The following is a 13,288-nucleotide window of genomic DNA, read 5'->3' on the forward strand; positions in this document are numbered from 1 at the left end:
GTGGTTACTGGATGCGGGAAGCATGTTGTTACCTGAGACTTCTTTAATGTGTGTTTTTGTATTGATGGTATTGTTTTTGATGTAGATTTCTAAGTCCAGATATATGATCTCCTGTTTGCTGTGAGTAATGGTAAATTCCAGATTCAAGTTGTTAGAATTCATATAATCAATGAATCTTTTTAAGTCCTCTTCTTCCCCCTCCCAGACGAAGAAGACATCGTCGATATATCGACGCCAGACAACAAGGTGATTTTTGTACATATTATTGTTCCAGATATTGTCATCTTCCCATTTCGCAACGAATAGATTAGCATAACTTGGGGCCAGGGGAGTCCCCATGGCCGTGCCACACAGCTGCAGATAGAACGTATCGTTATACCAAAAATAGTTGTGTGATAAAATAAATTCGATGTTTGCCATGATGAAATTTATCTGTTCGTTGTTGAGATCTGATTGTGTTGACAGGTAGTGGCGTGTGTGGTCACACCCTTTCTCGTGTTGAATGCACGTGTACAGAGATTTTACATCTGCTGTACAGAGTATATAATTTTCTTTCCATTTGACCGTTTCAAGTATTTGCAGGATGCTGGTGGTGTCTTGGAGATAACTTTTTTGTTCTTTGACTAGGTGTTGAAGAAAACTGTCTGTATACTTGGATAGATTGGATGTTATTGATTGGAGACCGGATATAATTGGCCTGCCTGGAGGGTTTTCAACATTCTTATGTATCTTCGGTAGGAAGTAAAACGTGGGGATTTTTGGGTTCTGCTGTGAAAGAAATTTGTGTTCTTTTTCATTCAGGATTCCAATGTCAAGACCTTCTTGGAGATGTTCTGATAGTTCTTTGTTGTACTGATTTGTGGGGTCTGATTTTAATACTCTGTATGTGGAGGCATCTGAAAGGAGATTTTCTGCTTCTCTTTCGTAGCTCTCTTTAGACATGATGACGACTCCTCCGCCTTTGTCGGCCGGTTTGATGATTATCGAGTCGTCTGACTTTAGATCTTTTATGGCTTTCTTTTCTGTTTTTGAAATATTACGCTGTATTTTTTGGATGTCCGGTATTTTTTCAATTTCTGCTTCCATTAATTTTTCAAAGGTGCTTATGTGTGGGCCTTTGAGATGGGTCGGATTGAACGTTGATGTTGGTCTCAAATCTGTATGTTTGAATGGATCGGTAACTATTGGTTGTGGGTGGTTAATTTCTTTTTGTTTATAGAATTTTTTGATGCAAAGCTTGCGAGTAAATTTCTGCACATCCATGTATAAATCAAATTTGTTGATTCTTGATTCAGGAGCAAATTTGAGTCCTTTTTGTAGCACTGCAATTTCTGTTTCTGTGAGAGATTTATTGCTTAGGTTGTATACTGTAAGTTTTTGTTCTTTAATTTTTGCTTCATCTTTTAGCAACTTTTTGGTTTTTCCGCTTCCTCTTGAGCCTCTGTAACGATGTTTATCTTTTGTTTTTTGTATGTTGCTCCTCTTTGGTCTGGTGGTTTCTTGATGCCGTGTGTCACATCTAAAAAATCATAGTTTTCATCATCGGAGGTCTCATTGTCTGTATCCTCTTCTAATTGTCTCTTTGAGGTCTTGACCCTGGCTCCTTCTCTTTCTTCATTTTTTCTTTGAATTAATTCTGCAAGATTGGTTCTGTTGGTGTTTTCTTCTTCTATGGCTTTTTGTTTTCCCTGGTTGTATGATTCTCTGATGTTTGTGTTGTTGCTATAGGTGAAGTTTCTTTTGTTGTATGGTTGATATCGCCTGTCAGTTGCCTGTGTCGGTTCTTGATTGATGAGAGGTTTTCTTTTATTTTGATATTGCTGAAAATGTGGTGTATACTCTTTTCTTGGTCTTTGCGGTTTTTGTTCTTTGGTGTGTATTCCTGTTCTTTTTTCTTTTTGATGAAAACTATGATTTTTTAGATGTGACACACGGCATCAAGAAACCACCAGACCAAAGAGGAGCAACATACAAAAAACAAAAGATAAACATCGTTACAGAGGCTCAAGAGGAAGCGGAAAAACCAAAAAGTTGCTAAAAGATGAAGCAAAAATTAAAGAACAAAAACTTACAGTATACAACCTAAGCAATAAATCTCTCACAGAAACAGAAATTGCAGTGCTACAAAAAGGACTCAAATTTGCTCCTGAATCAAGAATCAACAAATTTGATTTATACATGGATGTGCAGAAATTTACTCGCAAGCTTTGCATCAAAAAATTCTATAAACAAAAAGAAATTAACCACCCACAACCAATAGTTACCGATCCATTCAAACATACAGATTTGAGACCAACATCAACGTTCAATCCGACCCATCTCAAAGGCCCACACATAAGCACCTTTGAAAAATTAATGGAAGCAGAAATTGAAAAAATACCGGACATCCAAAAAATACAGCGTAATATTTCAAAAACAGAAAAGAAAGCCATAAAAGATCTAAAGTCAGACGACTCGATAATCATCAAACCGGCCGACAAAGGCGGAGGAGTCGTCATCATGTCTAAAGAGAGCTACGAAAGAGAAGCAGAAAATCTCCTTTCAGATGCCTCCACATACAGAGTATTAAAATCAGACCCCACAAATCAGTACAACAAAGAACTATCAGAACATCTCCAAGAAGGTCTTGACATTGGAATCCTGAATGAAAAAGAACACAAATTTCTTTCACAGCAGAACCCAAAAATCCCCACGTTTTACTTCCTACCGAAGATACATAAGAATGTTGAAAACCCTCCAGGCAGGCCAATTATATCCGGTCTCCAATCAATAACATCCAATCTATCCAAGTATACAGACAGTTTTCTTCAACACCTAGTCAAAGAACAAAAAAGTTATCTCCAAGACACCACCAGCATCCTGCAAATACTTGAAACGGTCAAATGGAAAGAAAATTATATACTCTGTACAGCAGATGTAAAATCTCTGTACACGTGCATTCAACACGAGAAAGGGTGTGACCACACACGCCACTACCTGTCAACACAATCAGATCTCAACAACGAACAGATAAATTTCATCATGGCAAACATCGAATTTATTTTATCACACAACTATTTTTGGTATAACGATACGTTCTATCTGCAGCTGTGTGGCACGGCCATGGGGACTCCCCTGGCCCCAAGTTATGCTAATCTATTCGTTGCGAAATGGGAAGATGACAATATCTGGAACAATAATATGTACAAAAATCACCTTGTTGTCTGGCGTCGATATATCGACGATGTCTTCTTCGTCTGGGAGGGGGAAGAAGAGGACTTAAAAAGATTCATTGATTATATGAATTCTAACAACTTGAATCTGGAATTTACCATTACTCACAGCAAACAGGAGATCATATATCTGGACTTAGAAATCTACATCAAAAACAATACCATCAATACAAAAACACACATTAAAGAAGTCTCAGGTAACAACATGCTTCCCGCATCCAGTAACCACCACATCAAATGGGTAAACAATATACCAGGAGGTCAACTGCGAAGACTAAAACGCAATTGCACAGAACAAGAAACATTTGAACAACAGAGCGAACAAATGATTAACAATTTCAAAGCAAAAGGTTATAAAGAAGAACAATTGCAAAAACATACCACCACAGTCAGCAAAATAAAAAGAGAAGATTTATTAAAGTACAAAAATAAAGAAGATAACAAAATCCATACTACAGCGTTCATCACACAGTACAACAGCAATTCTAAACAGATAGAAGATATGATTAAAAAGAACTGGCACATTCTTCATCTAGATGAATCTTTACAAACTATTATTCCAGACAAACCAAGGATAATTTACAAAAGAGCCAAAAATCTCAAACAAGAAATCACAGCAAGCTATGTTCCAACAGACCAAACTAAAACTCATCAAACCAATGGAGGCTTCCACCATTGCGGAAACTGTAAAGGCTGTAAACTAAAACCCACCAGCACCAAATCAATAAAAGACTTCAAATCTAATATCACAGATAAAGAATACAAAATCAAAGACCAGGTCAGCTGTGAAACAGAGGGGGTCATTTACCTCTTAGAGTGCCCATGTAAACTTCAGTACATCGGACAAACAAAAAGAAAAACAAAAATTAGGATAGCGGAACATATTTACAACATAAGAAGAGGCTTGACCACGCATAGTGTATCAAATCACTTTCTTGAACACCACAATAAAGACCCAACAGAATTGAAATTCACAGTAATACAAAAAATTAAAAAAAACTGGAGGGGAGGAGACATTGTTAAAGATCTTTTAAAGAATGAAATGCGATGGATTTTTGAATTAAAAACCCTGCACCCTCGGGGGTTAAATATAGATATAGAACTCAACGCTTTTTTGGACTAATAAATTTCCATTGAACCATAAAAAATTCCCATTGGACTAAAAAACCTTTTTTGCCTTTAAAACACCATTCTTCAGTTACTTCAAATTAATCACCATCAATTTATCTTTATTTTATTCCCACTTTTATTTATTTTTATTATTTTTATTATTATTATTTTCATTTTTATTTTACTTATCCTCAATTTTATATATTTTTTTCATTTTTATATTATTTTCTCCATTGTCCAAACGAGTGGCACCACGAAGACAGAGAACCCATGAGGTTCCCACCAAAAAATGAGGACATCCGTCCAGCAACTTCCTGTTTTACTAATAAAGTTTTGAGAATAAAAAAGCGGAACTTTTAAACTAACTGTATCCTTGAAAAAGTGCCCTTGCGGCATGAAACGCGTTGGAGCAGACCCTACAGATCCAGAGCCCACCTGCCTCATCCCCTCGGAGTACCCAGCAGCCAGCAAGAACAACATCAGAAGCCGTGCCGGGACGCCGGCGAAACAACGGGACCTGACAGCTGCATCCCCGCTGCCACACGGGAGAAGGTACCGATAGCCGCGGCTTAACACCGCAAGCCTCCGTGCTGCGCCGCCGGCTTGTAGTTAGGGTGAGATAGGACGGGCAACTCCACAAAAACCTCACGTAAAGAGTGTAAACATTGGAAAAATTCCAATTCTTAACCCACTATTTCTTGTTACAGGTGTCCACTCGTTATCCGTTCTTTATATTTCTTTATATTTATTTTTATTCACATTCATTTTATTTTATTTTAATTTTATTTATTTTTATACCACCATTTTATTTTATTTTTATTTTTATTTTTATTTTATTTTTAATTTCAATTATAATTGACATAAATCATAGAGCGCTCCATTAACAACTTTATTAAAAGGCTGCAAATGCCAAAGAGATTCCTCAGTTTATACCCCATGCCTGAGGCTCATGCAGATCTCTGGGAGAAAGTTCCAGTGGTAGATGCTTCTGTGGCACGATTGTCAAAAGCCACTGGGCTACCAGTGCAAGGGGGAGCAGCTTTTAAGGACCCCATAGACAAAAAGCTGGAGGGTAACCTCAAGGCAATATTTGAAGGGGTGGGATGCACCCTACGCCCTCTGATTGCTTCAGCCTGGGTCTCTAAGGCCATGATTGTGTGGGCAAGTGATTTGTGCACTATTTTACACGCTGACCCTTGTGTGTTATTGCTTGCGGAGAAGCTTAAAGCAGCTGCAGAGTATGTACTGGAGGCTGAGGAGGAAGCTCTCAAAATGGCTGCCAGAGTTTCCACAGTGTCTGTAAATGCCAGGAGAGTGCTCTGGCTTAAGGCTTGGGAGGCAGATAATGAGTCTAAGAAGGCCTTAGAGGCATTAGCTTTTAAAGGAAAGCTGTTATTTGGTTCTGAACTGGAGGAGATTATTAAGCAGGCCACAGGTGGCAAAAGTACTTTTCTGCCAGCTCCTGCAGCCAAGCAGACATCAAGGTTTTCTGCTTTCAGGCTGTCCTTTCGGCCCTCCCCTAGAAGAGGTGCGTCCTTTCGAGAGCAGTCTTTTAGGTGAAAGTTTCAGTCCTCCAGGGGCAAGGCCCTAAAGTCTAAATTTGGTTCCTTTCATAAGAAACCAAACACAAAAGGAGAGGACAAACCCTCCGCATGACTGCCAAGGGTTTTGCCCGGCGGTGGTCAAGGTGGGGGGACGTCTGACAGGGTTCAGAGACGCATGGGCATTGTTAGACCGGGATCCTTGGGTGTTAGAAATTGTATCCCAGGGTTACAGAATTCCCTTCAAGGGTCTTCCGCCGAGAAGATTCAATCCCACACCACTACCAAAGGAGGCTTGGCTCCGTACGGCTCTCTTGGGAGCGGCTCACTCTCTCTTAGAGAAGGGCGTGGTAGTCCCGGTCCCCAGAGCGGAGTGGAAAAAAGACTTTTATTCCACCCTGTTTTTGGTGCCCAAACCAGACGGGTCTTTCAGGCCGATCCTAAACTTAAAGTCATTGAATATCCATTTGTGGGTAGACCATTTCAAAATGGAGTCTCTACGGTCGGTGCTGCTAAGCCTGGACCAGGGAGAATTTTTGGCGTCCATGGATGTCCAGGACGCATACCTTCATGTTCCCATCCACCCAGAACATCAGGCTCTATTGAGGTTTGCGATAGGAGACCTGCATTTGCAATTCCAGGCGTTGCCCTTCGGTCTGGCTACAGCGCCAAGGGTATTCACCAAAATAATGTCAGTAGTGGCGGCAGTGCTTCGACTGAGGGGAATCACGGTGATTCCATATTTGGACGACCTGCTGTTCAAAGCAGAGTTGAAGAGTCACTTGGCAGAAGCCATCGGGTTTTTGCAGGCTCACGGCTGGCTTTTAAATTTACAAAAGTCTCAGTTGGTGCCATCACAGAGACTCCAATTCTTGGGAGTTGTGCTGGATACCCACCTACATCGTGTATTTCTACCAGAGGCAAAGGCCAGGGATCTGGCTGCCTTGGTACAGGAGATCCTCGGGTCTCGGAGCACATCAGTATGGAGGTGCCTCAAACTGCTGGGGAAGATGGTGGCGTCTTTCGAGACGTTAGAGTTTGCCAGGTTCCACTCTCGAGTGTTCCAGTGGAACATTCTGACAGCCTGGTCAGGAAATACTCAGACCATGAAGTCAGAACAAATAGTGTTGTCTCCAGAAACTCGATCCTCCCTGAAATGGTGGACGGAGGTGGATTCCCTGCAGTGGGGCCGGTCCCTGCAGTCCTGGAGCTGGCTGGTAGACACTACAGATGCCAGCCTCAGGGGCTGGGGGGCAGTAGTCTTGGATCTGCGTCTGCAGGGCTTGTGGACTTCGAAGGAGTCTGCCTTACCGATCAACATCTTGGAACTGAGAGCTGTGTGGAAGGTGATTTCTCTGGCGGGAGAAAGATTGCAAGGGCTCCCTTTAAGGATTCAGACCGACAACGCCACAGCTGTGGCATATCTGGATCACCAGGGAGGCACACGCAGCAAACTCTCTATGTGGGAGGTGTCCCGGATCTTCAGCTGGGCGGAACAAAATGTTCCAGCGTTATCAGCGATATTCATACCAGGAGTGGAGAATATAGAGGCCGACTTCCTGAGCAGGGAGGAGCTGATGGAAGGAGAATGGAGTCTGAACCCACAAGTATTTTATCAGATTACACTGAAATGGTGAACTCCGGAGGTGGACCTGATGGCATCCAGGTTCAACCATCAGGTACCCAGGTTCTTTGCCAGGACGAGGGATCCACTGGCAGAAGCGGTGGATGCTATGACCATACCCTGGGAGGGGAATCTTCTTTATGTTTTTCCGCCAGTTCCAATGCTGGCAAGAGTTCTGAAAAAGACACAGGCCCAAGCGATCCCGGTGATTTTAGTGGCCCCAGATTGGCCAAAGAGGTCCTGGTACTCGAGGCTTCAGAGATTGTCTGTGGACTCGTGGCGTCTACTTCTGAGGTCAGACCTTCTAAACCAAGGACCGTTCAACCATCTGGATTCAGCTCGGTTAAATTTGACGGCTTGGCTGTTGAAACCGCCATCTTGAAGATCAAAGGGTTCTCAGAGGCTGTGGTTAACACTATGATTAAAGCTAGAAAGTCAGTGTCTTCTGCAAATTATTATAGGGTCTGGAAGACCTATATTCGATGGTGTGAGAGGCAGAAATCACACACATCGCGATTTAGATTGGCTAAATTGCTGGAGTTTTTGCAGGATGGCTTTTCCTCTGGGTTAAGCCTTCAGTCACTCAAAGTGCAGATCTCGGCCTTGTCAATTTATTTCCAAAAAAGGATAGCATTGTTACCGGAAGTACAGACCTCCCTACAAGCAACCAGTAGCACCATGGGATTTATCTCTGGTTCTGGAGTGCCTTCAAAAGGCGCCTTTTGAGCCGTTAAGGTCGGCTGACCTTAAATTCCTTACATGGAAACTGGTATTTCTGTTGGCAGTGGCGTGAGCAAAAAGAGTATCGAAGTTGGGAGCATTGTCATGCAAGTCTCCCTTCCTTATATTTCACGAGGATAGGGCGGTCCTTCGGACAGTACCCCAATTTTTACCAAAAGTAGTCTCTGCTTTTCATTTAAATCAGGAGATAGTTCTGCCTGTGTTTCAACCCCCAGAGGGTTCAAGGAAAAGGGACAAATTGAGGAATTTGGATATTGTGCGCGCCTTGCGCATTTATGTGGACAGAGTAAAGAGTGTCAGGAAGACTGATACTTTGTTAATTTTGTATGATGTACACAAAATTGGTTGGCCTGCCTCTAAGCAGACCATCGCTAGGTGGTTGCGCTCTGTAATTGCTTTTGCATATACTAAAGTTGGTAGGCCTGTGCCGGCCAGGATTAATGCGCATACCACCAGGTCAGTCGCCACCTCTTGGGCGGTTCGACATGGGGCAACAGCTGAGCAGGTTTGCGGGGCAACAGCTGAGCAGGTTTGCAGGGCAGCCACTTGGTCATCTGTTCATACTTTTGCCAAATTCTATAGGTTCCATGAGTTTGCGTCGGAGGACGCATCATTCGGGCAAGAAGTGATGAGAGCTGCAGACCTGAGCCTACCCACCCAAAGGACCGGCTCTGGAACGTCCCAATGTTGAGCTGTGTCACCAGGACCATTGAAAGAGAAAAAGGGATTTTTGTAAGAACTTACCGTTCGAATCCCTTTCTCTGATATGGTCCTGGTGATACCGAGATCCCTCCCTTACGCTCAGTAAGTATGCTAAGTTCATGATGTTTCATGTTATAATTGGTTGAGAAGTTAATTTTGAAATTGTGCATATAATATGTGCAGGCGTTTGTACTGAGTTAATGTATTCCAGTGGCTTTGAAAGATTGAACTGAAGAGTCTGGGATGCAGAAGGGAGGAGCCTACCCTCCAAAAGCTTTAGGATAGGTGCCTGGCTCCTGCGGACCCTCCTACATCCCAATGTTGAGCTGTGTCACCAGGACCATATCAGAGAAAGGGATTCGAACGGTAAGTTCTTACAAAAATCACTTTATAATATAAATGTCCCCTAAGCTGGCCGCTTTTCCCAACTGTAGCAAGAGGTCTTTTTTATCCTCTGTGTTTATGTTGGGTGGTTTATAACATGTTCCTACTGTAAGTTTTTTTAGCCCCTTTAATATTACCTGTGATTTCTACCCATACCGATTCTACCATCTCTATTGTGCTCTCGTATATGTCTTCCCTTATGTATGGTTTTAAGGATGGTTTAACATATAAACAACCCCCCCCTCCCCTTCTACCTAATCTGTTTTTTCTAAACAGACTATAACCTTTTATGTTAGCCTCCCACTCATGTGATTCGTCACCAAGTTTCGGTAATACCTATGAGATCAAAATCTTCCTCCAAACTTAGGGTCTCTTGTTCCCCCATTTTACCAGTAAAACACCTAGCATTCAGATAAAGGCATTCCAGATCTCGTCTTTCCTTTGCCCGCGTCATGTTACCTGTTACAGATGCAGAAGGTCCCTGAGACGATAAATCCGTATCATGGACAATATTTGTATTTGACTGTGTGTCTCATAAACCTGTCGTATACCATGTTCCCTTCTTTCTCCCTTCCCATTGCCTCGTTTAAAATCTCCTCAAGCTTTCCCACCATTCTACCCCCAAGCACCCCTGTCCCCTCCTTGTTCAGGTGCAACCAACCACCATTATGTCTGCCTCACAGTATTACTGTAAACTATATAAAAATATATTACAACATTCGCCAATTTACCTCCCTAAACCGCTATTCAGGAAGCTAAATAGCATAATAAGTTCCTTTATATGGAATGGTGCTCGCCCCAAGATTAAATTAAATGATTTAATGAGATACAGAGCAAAGGGTGGGTTGGCGCTTCCCGACTTTAGAAGCTACTATATAGCAGGACAGCTGGCACACCTTAAAGCCTGGGTTAGGGAAGAGGAAGAGAATAGTCATCTAGTTAAAAGATTAGTAGAGACCTCCACCCCTAATATTCCTCCCAAGTTTAGACTAATTCAGGGAAAGAAATATCAAGGAGATCCTCCACTGATAGAACAGGCGGTGATGATTTGGAAAGAGGCCAATCGGATATTGGACAATAAATTTATTGATAAGGAATTTAGGGCCTTATTTTGGTTCATTCTTTCTGACAAAATCCTTTTTAGATGGACAAAACCATGTGCACTGCAGGGGGGTGGGGCAGATGTAACATGTGCAGAGAGAATTAGATTTGGGTGAGTAATTTTGTTTCTGTGCAGGAAAAATACTGACTGCTTTATTTTTACACTGCAATATAGATCATACTTTGAAGTAAAACCCCACCCAAATCTAATTCTCTCTGCACATGTTACATCTGCCCCACCTGCAGTGCACATGGTTTTGCCCATCTAAGAAGGATTTTGTCAGAAAGAATGAACCAAAATAAGGCCCTTAGAATCATAGATATACTGACCCCTAAGGACACTAAGTTCTTACAATTAAATGAAGTATGGCATCCTTATTTCATAACGCTTCTCTCTCAGTTATATGGACCCCATGGGTTAAAGCCATTTCAACAGCTAAAAGAAGAATTTAATCTTCCAAATACTTATCTCTTCAGATATTTACAACTTAGAAGTATATTGACAACACGAGTAACAATATCAGACGTAGGTTTTGGTGACTAAGAAAAAGAAGAAAAAAAGACTCTCTCTTTGTTGGGGCACTCTTGAATTATTGAGATTTTAACAACAATAAAAGGATATCATATATTAAGAGGTGGGGGAAAAAAACCCACAGACCACTTGCCTGTATATGGTCCAGAGATAGGAAAAGTAACTGGTAGAAAAGTACTAGACAACAAGGTTCAGGAAAGTGGAGTTGCAGTCCCTATGAACGGGGCTGTCTCCAAATCCTATTTATGAAAGTGTTGCAAATATTAAAATATAACTTTTAATGTAAATTCTTTAAAATATCCTAGACAAACATGTAGACAGAACAAAAACATATATATAAATACACAAACATGTGCAGCAGGTTAATGCGATGCAGCACAATCTGAGACCGCTACAGATAACCATGCACAATAGGGCTCATATGTTGTAACTTAGTACAGAAATAATTGCAACACAGTTGCTTTATATCTTAAAGGCTTGGTGGGTGAAAATTACACCCGTCACAGTTGCACCCAGGAATGGTTCCTTTTCCTGAGTGTGAGGTAGGTACTGCAGAGGCCTATAATTGTGCGCTAAGGGATTTTTGTATCAATTATTTGGACATTACGGCATCCATTTTTTGGACACTGTCGGCATTTACACAGAAATTGACAATAAAGATTGTTCCAAATGACTGCAATTGATACAAGTGTACAAATCAAAAAATTATATTGATTTGTCTAAGCTAAAGCAAGCTCATGTAGGTTGTGTACTGCCGACCACTGTTGTGTCGACATATAACGCCTGTCATCAGCAGTATATTAGTCGGTGAGCCGACACCTGATTGTTTCTCATGCACAGTAACCAACTAGTCAATGAGTATTGTAGCTAGCACATACAATGTTGCCAAGATCTTATCACAATCTGTCCTCCACTGTGTCGGCAGTTACACAAATGTTGGCATTAAAAATCAATATATAGTAGTGGTTAGCACAGATATGCAGACAAATATGTATATTCAGCCGACCATTCTCGTGTCGACAGAACAGATTATCCTGTGCTGTCCTTACTGATGCACTGCAATCAAGTAATATCAAGATACTATCACAATCTGCCCTCCACTGTGTTAGCAGTAACACCAATGTTGGCATATGAGGATTGATATACAGTAAGGGTCAGCACAAGTATATAGGCAGATATATAGCAGCCTACTGTTGGTTATCCTCAGCCAGCAGCTTTTGTGTCGACAGAGCCGGTTATGCTATCTACTTTTTAAGAGTATGTCCCAAACATTCTAGCCACAGTGAGCGTGATATCCGGTAGGACATGCAGGATTTACAGAGAACAATTTTTAACACTGACAGACAAATTCACCAGATAGCTTGAAGGCTGTATAACTGTTCAATTATCTGAGTCACACATCATCTAGAAATGATATAGGCGTTCCCGCAAAGTAATTGGATAGGGATTAGGAATGTGTGGGTAGAGGATTGGGAAAGGAGTTGGGGTATACACCAGGAAAAGGGTAGAGGAATATGACAAGGGAAAAAAAGGGGGGGGGTTTTGGAAGAAATGAAGAAAAGAGTGGAAGTAGAAAACAGATGGAGAAAAGAATCTGACTGTATCCACCGGGTATGAGTGATCCCACCAACTTTATATACCCTTGACAGAGGTGGGGTAGTCTGGTTGGAGGATTGGAAAGTCTCCTTTTCCACTCTGGCAGGCCACCCCCGTCCAAATGTCAGCTGCCACCTAATAGTTGTGGGCTTTTATGGGTATTGTGGGGGAAGAACTCTGTCCCGAGTGGAGTCAGAAGAGTAAAGAAAGGTGCTACCCTTATAGTGTAAAAGCGGCTGCTGCCCACCTGATATACCTATCACTAGGGGTGGAATACTGTATGCAACTAGGAGAGGTCTCCCTTCTCCTGTTATACCTTCATACGCCCCCAGTAAGCTACCATCTGTGTTTAGATGGGCTTTTTTAGGTATGGTGGGTGAGCGGGCTTATCGTGACACCAGGGGATTTATTACACCTACTGGAAACAAAGGAGGACGGGGAGTTTGGTAAGAAAAAGGGGGGAATTGGGGGGGAGACAGAAGGTGGCGGATAAGGGGTAAGGGAAGGAGCCAGGGGGGAGAGGAGGTTATAGGGACGCGGGTAAGCGAATACCTGTGAGTGCACACACTGCACTACGCTGAATGGCTCTGTGACTGCCCCCAAACGGGTATGCTGTGACTGTCAGACGGCTGTGTCCACGGAATCTCGTGGAGAAGACTATCAGGGTTGCTGAGACGATACTCTGGCTGCTGTTTGTAGCAGGTGAGGCAGAACTGATGCTATAGGTGTCTGCTTCAGATGCCGT

Source organism: Crinia signifera, chromosome 3 (assembly GCF_055691185.1).
Source record: "Crinia signifera chromosome 3, ASM5569118v1, whole genome shotgun sequence".
Lineage (NCBI taxonomy): Eukaryota > Metazoa > Chordata > Amphibia > Anura > Myobatrachidae > Crinia > Crinia signifera.